Here is a 7,522-nt window from a genome sequence, read left to right as displayed (position 1 = left end):
CTGGCAGGGACCAGACTCAGACTAGACACAGACTAGACTCAGATTAGACTTGGAACTTGACTCTCGGACTTGGACTTGGAACTTGACCCTTGACGGAACTTGACTCTCGGACTTGGAATTGGAACTTGACCCATGACGTTGAATAGGTTCAGACTTGACTTAGATACATGACAGGGAACACTGAACCAGAATCATCCTTGGACACAGGACATAGAGCCTGGACTCTTCTTGGACACAGGGCACAAAACAATGTGACCGTTTCCCACTCAGGGTAGTGGTAAACAGTCGGACCTACCCAGCGGAGGAGAGTACGAGGGGAAGAAAACCACACAACGATAGACTATTCTTTAACTTGACATGAAAAGGCTCCAAGTAACAGCAAGCCCAGACGCGGCCAAGGAAACACAAACAGGGGCTCCAGCCTCACTCCGGCGGGTTAACTTGACAGGAATTCTGACGAGGTTACTGATGAGGACGGTCCAGCAAGGAATCACTGGACCACACAGCAATTTAAGTTGCCAGCCCGAAACGGGAATCAGGTGCCCCGGTTAAGGCGCCCAACGGAACAAGGGAGAAAAGGAATAGCCGGAATAAGGAATCCACGGACCGGACTATGAAGCGGAATGCGATCTTCACGGACTGGACCATGACATTTAGCTATTTCAGCCCTGGCAAAAAGCTTCTGAATATCCATACGATCAATAGCTCTCATCATCTTATACAACTCTATTAGGTCACCTCTCATTATCCGGTGCTCCAAGGAGAAATGGTCGAGTTCACTTAAGAAATTCCCTTAAGGCTTGCTCCCCAATGCAAGCAACGTCCTTGGAAGTTTCCCCTGCACCCTTTCTAACGTTTCCACGTCCTTCCTGCAGTTAGGTAACCGGAACTGAGCATAGTACTCCAAGCGGGGTCCGATCGGGGTCCTATATAGCTGCGGCGTTACCGTCAGGCTCCGGAACTCAATCCCACGGTTGTTGAAGGCCAATGCACTATATGCCTGCTTAACGCAGAGTCCAGCTTTGAGCAGCTGTGAAGCAGCTTTAAGTGTCCTATGGACTAGAACACCGAGATCCCGCTGATCCTCCCAACTGCCAAGAGTCTTAACATTAATTCGATATTCTGCCATCCTATTTTCCCTACCAAAATAAACCACCTCACACTTATCTGGGTTCAACTCCATTTGCCACCTCTCAGCCTAGATTTGCATCCTATCGATGTCCCGCTGTTACGTCTCACATCCCTCCACAATATCCACAACACCCCCAACATTTGTGTCATCAGCAAATTTAAAAACTTACGAGTGTGAGGTGGTTTATTCTGTCAGTACATCTATGATGGTAGAATTTCGTTTTAATTGTTAGACTCTTGGCAGTGTGGATGCTCTGAGTGATCTTGGGGTCCGAGTCCATAGCACACACAAAGCCGCTGCGTAGTTTAACTGTGTGGTCCAGAAGGCATACGGTGCATTGGCCTTCATCAACCTTGGGACTGAGTTCAAGAACCGAGAGGTAATGTTACAGGTATATACGAACCTGGTCAGACACAACTTGGAGTACTCTGCTCAGTTCTGGATTCCTCACTACCCGGAGGATGTGGAAACTATAGAAAATGTGCAGAGGAGATTTACAAGGATGTTTCCAGGATTGGGGAGCATGCTTTCTGAGAACAGGTTGAGTGAACTTAGCCTTTTATCCTTGTTGAGATGATGGATCAAAGGTGACCTGATAAACGTGTATAACATGATGAGAGAAATTGATCGTGTGAGGCTTTTTCTCAGGGCTGAAATGGCTAGCACGAGAGCGCTCAGTTTTAAGGTACTTGGAAGTAGGTATCGAGGGGATGTCAGTGGTATGTTTTATTCTTTTACGCAGACAGTGGTGTGTACGTGGATAGGGCTGCCGGCGACGGTGGTGGAGGCGGATAGGGTAGGGTCTTTTAGAGGATTTGGATACGTACACGGATCGTTAAAAAATAGAGGGCTATGTGTATCCCTAGGAAATTTCTGAAGTAATTACATGTTTCGGACAGGACAGTTCCCCGAAGTCATTGTGTATTATGCTGCAGATTATCTATATTTCTATATTCTCGGGACATTCAATACAGCCAATGCTCACAGCATCCTTTCCTCCCAATATCATACTGTTGTACTTACTCCCGAGGTTTCTGTCTCTACGCTGAGAGGAGGTAAACAGAAAGCGATGAAATTGGGCAATACCTCTTGCAGTTCTACTGGCTTATTCCATAGGAAACGGAGGAAGTGGCTCAACAACGGTAACTGAAAAAGGAAATAACAAACTCAACATCATTCGCTCTGAATTACATTGTGACAGAGATTAACACGGCAGCCATTTTGAAATGATGAATCTAAAATCGTAAAGGCTGCTTTTAACCATGCCTCGTGCTGAATTGAATTAATCCTCTTGTAGTTCTGGCTTATAAAACATGATTCCTATTCTAGCGATCAATAATATATTGCCATAAATGTACCAAATGACAGCCTCAACCACCATCTGTTGCAACAAACTCCACAGAATGACCACTCTCGGGCTGACGAAGTTTCTCTCATCTCAGGTTTAAGGCATTTTTTAAAAATTAATTTTGAGGCTGTCCTCTCAGATAACAGACTCTCCGTCTGATGCAAACGTCCTCTCCACATACACTGTCTCCATGCTGTTCACTATTCGGTAGTTTTAAATAAGAACCCGTCACCTCTATCCTTCAGCAATCAATAGAGTATGGGCGCAGGGTCATCAAAGGCTTGTTAGACATAAACCCTCTCATTCCTGAGATTACTCTTGTGAACCATGTGAGCAACAGTTGTACTGAACACATTTTCATGAACAACATGGAAAGTGGTAACAGGATAATTCACAGCGGAAAATTGCGATTTCCTTACTGTTCCACTAAGTATCACAAAACAAGCGCCCGTGCACAGTTCCATTTCCAGAGGAACAAAGTTATCGATTTGGGTTCTCAACCCATTGTTAGAATGGCCTCAACAATTTCCCGTTTTTAGTAAAGATTTCCAGCATCTTGGGTTTATATCTGTTTTCCACCGACTGAGAGACAGAGTTTCAGAGCTGGGACTGTCCGAGATGAATTTCTCCAGCGTTCTCTACTTTTTTCTTTAAATTTCGTGCAACAGCAGTTTTTGATTATATTTAATGCACAGATATTAACTGACTGGAGGGCTGCGGATGTGGTTCCCTTATTCAAGAAAGGGAGAAGAGGTAGCCCAGGAAATTATACACCAATGAGATTTACATCAGTGGTTAGCAACTTGATGAAGAAGATCCCGAGAGGCAGGATTTATGAACATTTCGAGAGCTATAATATGATTAGGAATAGTGAGCATGGATTTGTCAAAGGCAGGTCGTGTCTTACGAACCTAATTGTATTTTTTTCGGATGTGACTAAACATATTGATGAAAGTTAGAGCAGTAGATGTAGTCTATATGAATTTTAGCAACGCATTTGATGAGGTACCGCATACAAGCCTTATTGATAAAGTAAGGACGCAGAGGTTCGAAGGTGACCTTGCTTCGTGGATCCAGTTTGGCTTGTCCACAGAAGGCAGAGTTGTTGTAGATGGGTCGCATTCTGCATGGATGTGGCTGACCTGTACTGTGCCTCAGGGATCTGTTCTGGCACCCCTTCCTTTAGCAATTTTTAGAAATGTCCTCGATGAGGGACGGGTTAGTAAATTTGCTGATGGCACCTAGGTTAGGGGTGTTGTGGATAGTGTGGAGGGCTATCGAAGTTACAGCGAGACATCGATTGGATGTAAAGCTGGGCTGACAAGTGGCAGATGGAGTTCAATCCAGATAAGTGTGAGGTGGTTCACTTTGCTAGTTCATTCAAGATGGTAGAATATAGTATTAATTGTCAGACTCCTGGCAGTGTGCAGCATCGGAGTGCTCTTGGGGTCCGAGTCTATAGGATACACAAAGCTGCTGCGTCGGTTAACTGTGAGGTTCAGAGGCATACGGTGCATTGGCCTTCATCAACCCTGGGACTGAGTTCAAGAACCAAGAGGAAATGCTACAGCTAAATCCGACCCTGGTCAAACACAGCTTGGAGTACTGTGCTCAGTTCTGGTTACCTCACTACCCAAATGATGTGGTAACTATAGAAAGTGTACATAAGAGATTTACAAGGATGTTTCCTGGATTGGGGAGAAAGCCTTCTGAGAAAAAGTTGAGTGAATTTGGCCTTTTCCCCTTGGAAAGATGGAAGATGAGAGGTGACCTGACAGAGTTGTATAAGATAATAACATGCATTGATCGTGTGGATAGTCAGAGGCTTTTTCTCAGGGCTGAAATGGCTAACACGAGAGGGCATAGTTTTAAGGTCCTTGGAAGTAGGTACCGAGGCGATGTCAGGTGAATGTTTTTATTTTCTTTTAAGCAGACAGTGGTGTGTACGTGGATAGGGCGCCGGCGAAGGTGGTGGAGACGGATAGAGTAGGGTCTATTAAGAAGATATGTACATAGAGCTTAGAAAAAATAGAGGGTTAATGGGATCCCTAGGAAATTTCAGAAGTAAGTACATGATTCGAACAGCAGGGTTGGCCGAAGGGCCTGCGGATGCTGCGGATTTTCTATATTTCTACATTCTCAGTTCATTCCATCCAGCCAATGTTCACAGCATTCTTTCCTCCCACTATCATACTGTTGCATTTGCTCCTGAGGCCACTGTCTCTACGCTGAGAGGAAGTGAACACCGAGCGATGAAACTGTGCAACACCCCTTGCAGTTCTAGTGGTTTGTTACCATGGAAACAGAGGAAGTGGCTTAACAAAGGTAACTGAAAAAGGAAATAAACTCAACATTATACGCTATGAGTTACATTGTGACAAAGATTAACATGGCAGCCATTTTGAAATGATGAATCTAAATTGTAAAAGCTGCTTTTAACCATGCTATATTTAATTAATCGTATAGTAGTTCTGTCTAACAAACCATGATTCCTACTCTAGCAATCAATAATTTATTGCCATAAATATACCAAATCAGAGCCTCAAGCACAATCTGTTGCCAAAAACTCCACAGGTCAACCAATCTTTGTCTGACGAAGTTTCTCTCATCTCAAGTTTAAAGGGAAACTTCTTTATTTTGAGGCTGTCCTGTCAGATAACAAACTCTCCGTCTGATGGAATCATCCTCTCCATATCCACTGCCTCCATGCTGATCAGCATTCTGTGAGTTTAATTAATAGACAATAGACAATAGACAATAGGAGCAGAAGTAGACCATTCGGCCCTTCGAGCCTGCACTGCCATTCTGAGATCATGGCTAATCATTTACTATCAATACCCTGTTCCTGCCTTGTCCCCATATCCCTTGATTCCCCTATCCATAAGATACCTATCTAGCTTCTTCTTGAAAGCATCCAGAGAATTCGCCTCCGCTGCCTTCCGAGGCAATGCATTCCACACCCCCACAACTCTTTGGGAGAAGAAGTTTTTCCTTGTGGGTCAGGAATAGGACTGTATAGTCATCAAATATCTCACCGTTAAAGGAGTGGACGCCGTCATCGGATTCCAATGGACAAACGAAAAGGATTATATATATATATATATATATATATATATATAATATATAATGTCTCACCCAAGTTCTGTACCTGCTCATTACATGAACGGGGCAATGAAGTTGCCCAGTACACGAAAAGAGCAGCTACAAAATTGCGTGTGACATACGAGGGGTGATTGATAAGTTCGTGGCCTAAGGTGGATAAGTTCGTGGCCTAAGGTGGAAGGAGTCAATTTTACAAAACCTAGCAATTTTCAATGATCTGAAACAGAAATACCACAGAAGTCATTAACTTCAAACTTTCTGCATAATCACTCAAAGAGTTGAACTGCACGTGCAGGTACCGAGAACTGTGTAACTTCAGGCCTTCTAACCTAAGCCACGGACTTATCAATCACCACTTGGACAGCTCCGACACCCTAAAAAATGGCAGTGCACCCCTGCTTCAGCCGTCCGGCAGAGCTCGGGCCCGGCCCTTTCCCAATGCAACCAACTACCGATTTACACCATCTCGGCATCAACCCCGCTCGAATCGGAGAACCGCCGAAGCCAGCTGAATTCGGCACCGCGCATGCGTTGAGCACGAGGTTTCTGCAGCACCTCCGGTGGCCGGAGGTCTGCACATCACCGCCAGTCTCTGGAGGTCCATGCAGCGCCACCAGTGGCCGGAGGCGGGAGGGACATCGGAGAGGTAAATCACAAACGCAACAAGTCTGTCGATGCTGGGATTTCAGAGCAACAAACACAAAATACTGGCAGAACTCAGCAGGCCGGGCAGCATCTATCGAAAAGAGTCAGCAGTCGACGTTTCCAGTTTAACCCTTCTTCAGGACTGAGATGGAATGGGGGAAATATCTGAATAATCCACCCCCCAAAAAAAAACACTCTTACCCCGCACAACTGCGGAGGAGCCGGTGTCACCAGTGTTGAGGCGGCCGCATCGGGAGCAGCGGACACAACAGGCGACTCCGGAAGATTCACAGGTGAAGTGTCGCCTCACCTGGAAGGATGTTTGGACAACGGAGAGAGTTCGGCCGTCCGGCCCTTTCACTGTGACACCCCGAACTCCACATCAAATCCGTCCAAACGAATCTGGGCGAACTTTAATGACCAATAAATATAATTCCTCTCAGCGATCAGCTTTCTGAATGATTCTCTGACTCTGAGAGGAAGGGGTATCTATGGTCCACACCGTCAGGGTGTTGAATTTACCAGGAGACAAAGACTGCAGGGACGAGAGGTTTTCTGTTGACTAATACACTGTGTGTGGACCCCGCTGGCAATTCTGGTGTCGTGACCCGAATCGAGACAAACACTACGCTGCCCATTCCACCAACAACACGGCACAGCCCGACACATAACAGGGGACTTTACATCCAACAACACTGGATTCAGTGATGAAACCCGTGATTGATGTTGTTGTCCCACTGAAATCATAAGAACCGTCCATTAAGGTGCTTTAAATGCCAGCGCTCTCCGACTGCGGACGTCAGACACGCTCCACCACGAGCCTGACGTCACACATGGGCTTCCCACACCGTGATCTGCCCTCACGTGCGCGGTGTATTACGTCACCCACGCGCTGCTGTGCTCGAGCTTTATCGATTTAACGGCTGGGCTAATAATCGCGTGACCACCCCTCTCCCACCGCTGAAAACCAAAGATTCAGGGGCTGCGCTTTTGCCATTGGTGCGCAAGAATGTCAATCACATGTTACACCGAATAGCGGAGACAGACCAGCGGAGAGGGCGTTACCCCCGCTGAGTTCGACTCGTGCTCCGGTGCCGAAATTCCCTGTCCCGTTTTTTCTAATTATTTCCATTTCCCTCTGAGGAAAGGTGGGGCATTTTTGAAGCGTCTCCTGCGGCCGGAGTCTGATGTATTGCTCAGAGGTAGGAGGATACCGCTTGACTCGTCGGTTTGATGCCGGTTCCCCCTTGTTGGGGGGGGGGGGAATGTTGTTGAAAGGATGAGAGGGGTCAGAC

This window comes from Hemitrygon akajei, unplaced genomic scaffold (assembly GCF_048418815.1).
Source record: "Hemitrygon akajei unplaced genomic scaffold, sHemAka1.3 Scf000069, whole genome shotgun sequence".
Classification (NCBI taxonomy): Eukaryota; Metazoa; Chordata; class Chondrichthyes; order Myliobatiformes; family Dasyatidae; genus Hemitrygon; species Hemitrygon akajei.
This window is presented reverse-complemented; position numbering follows the sequence as displayed.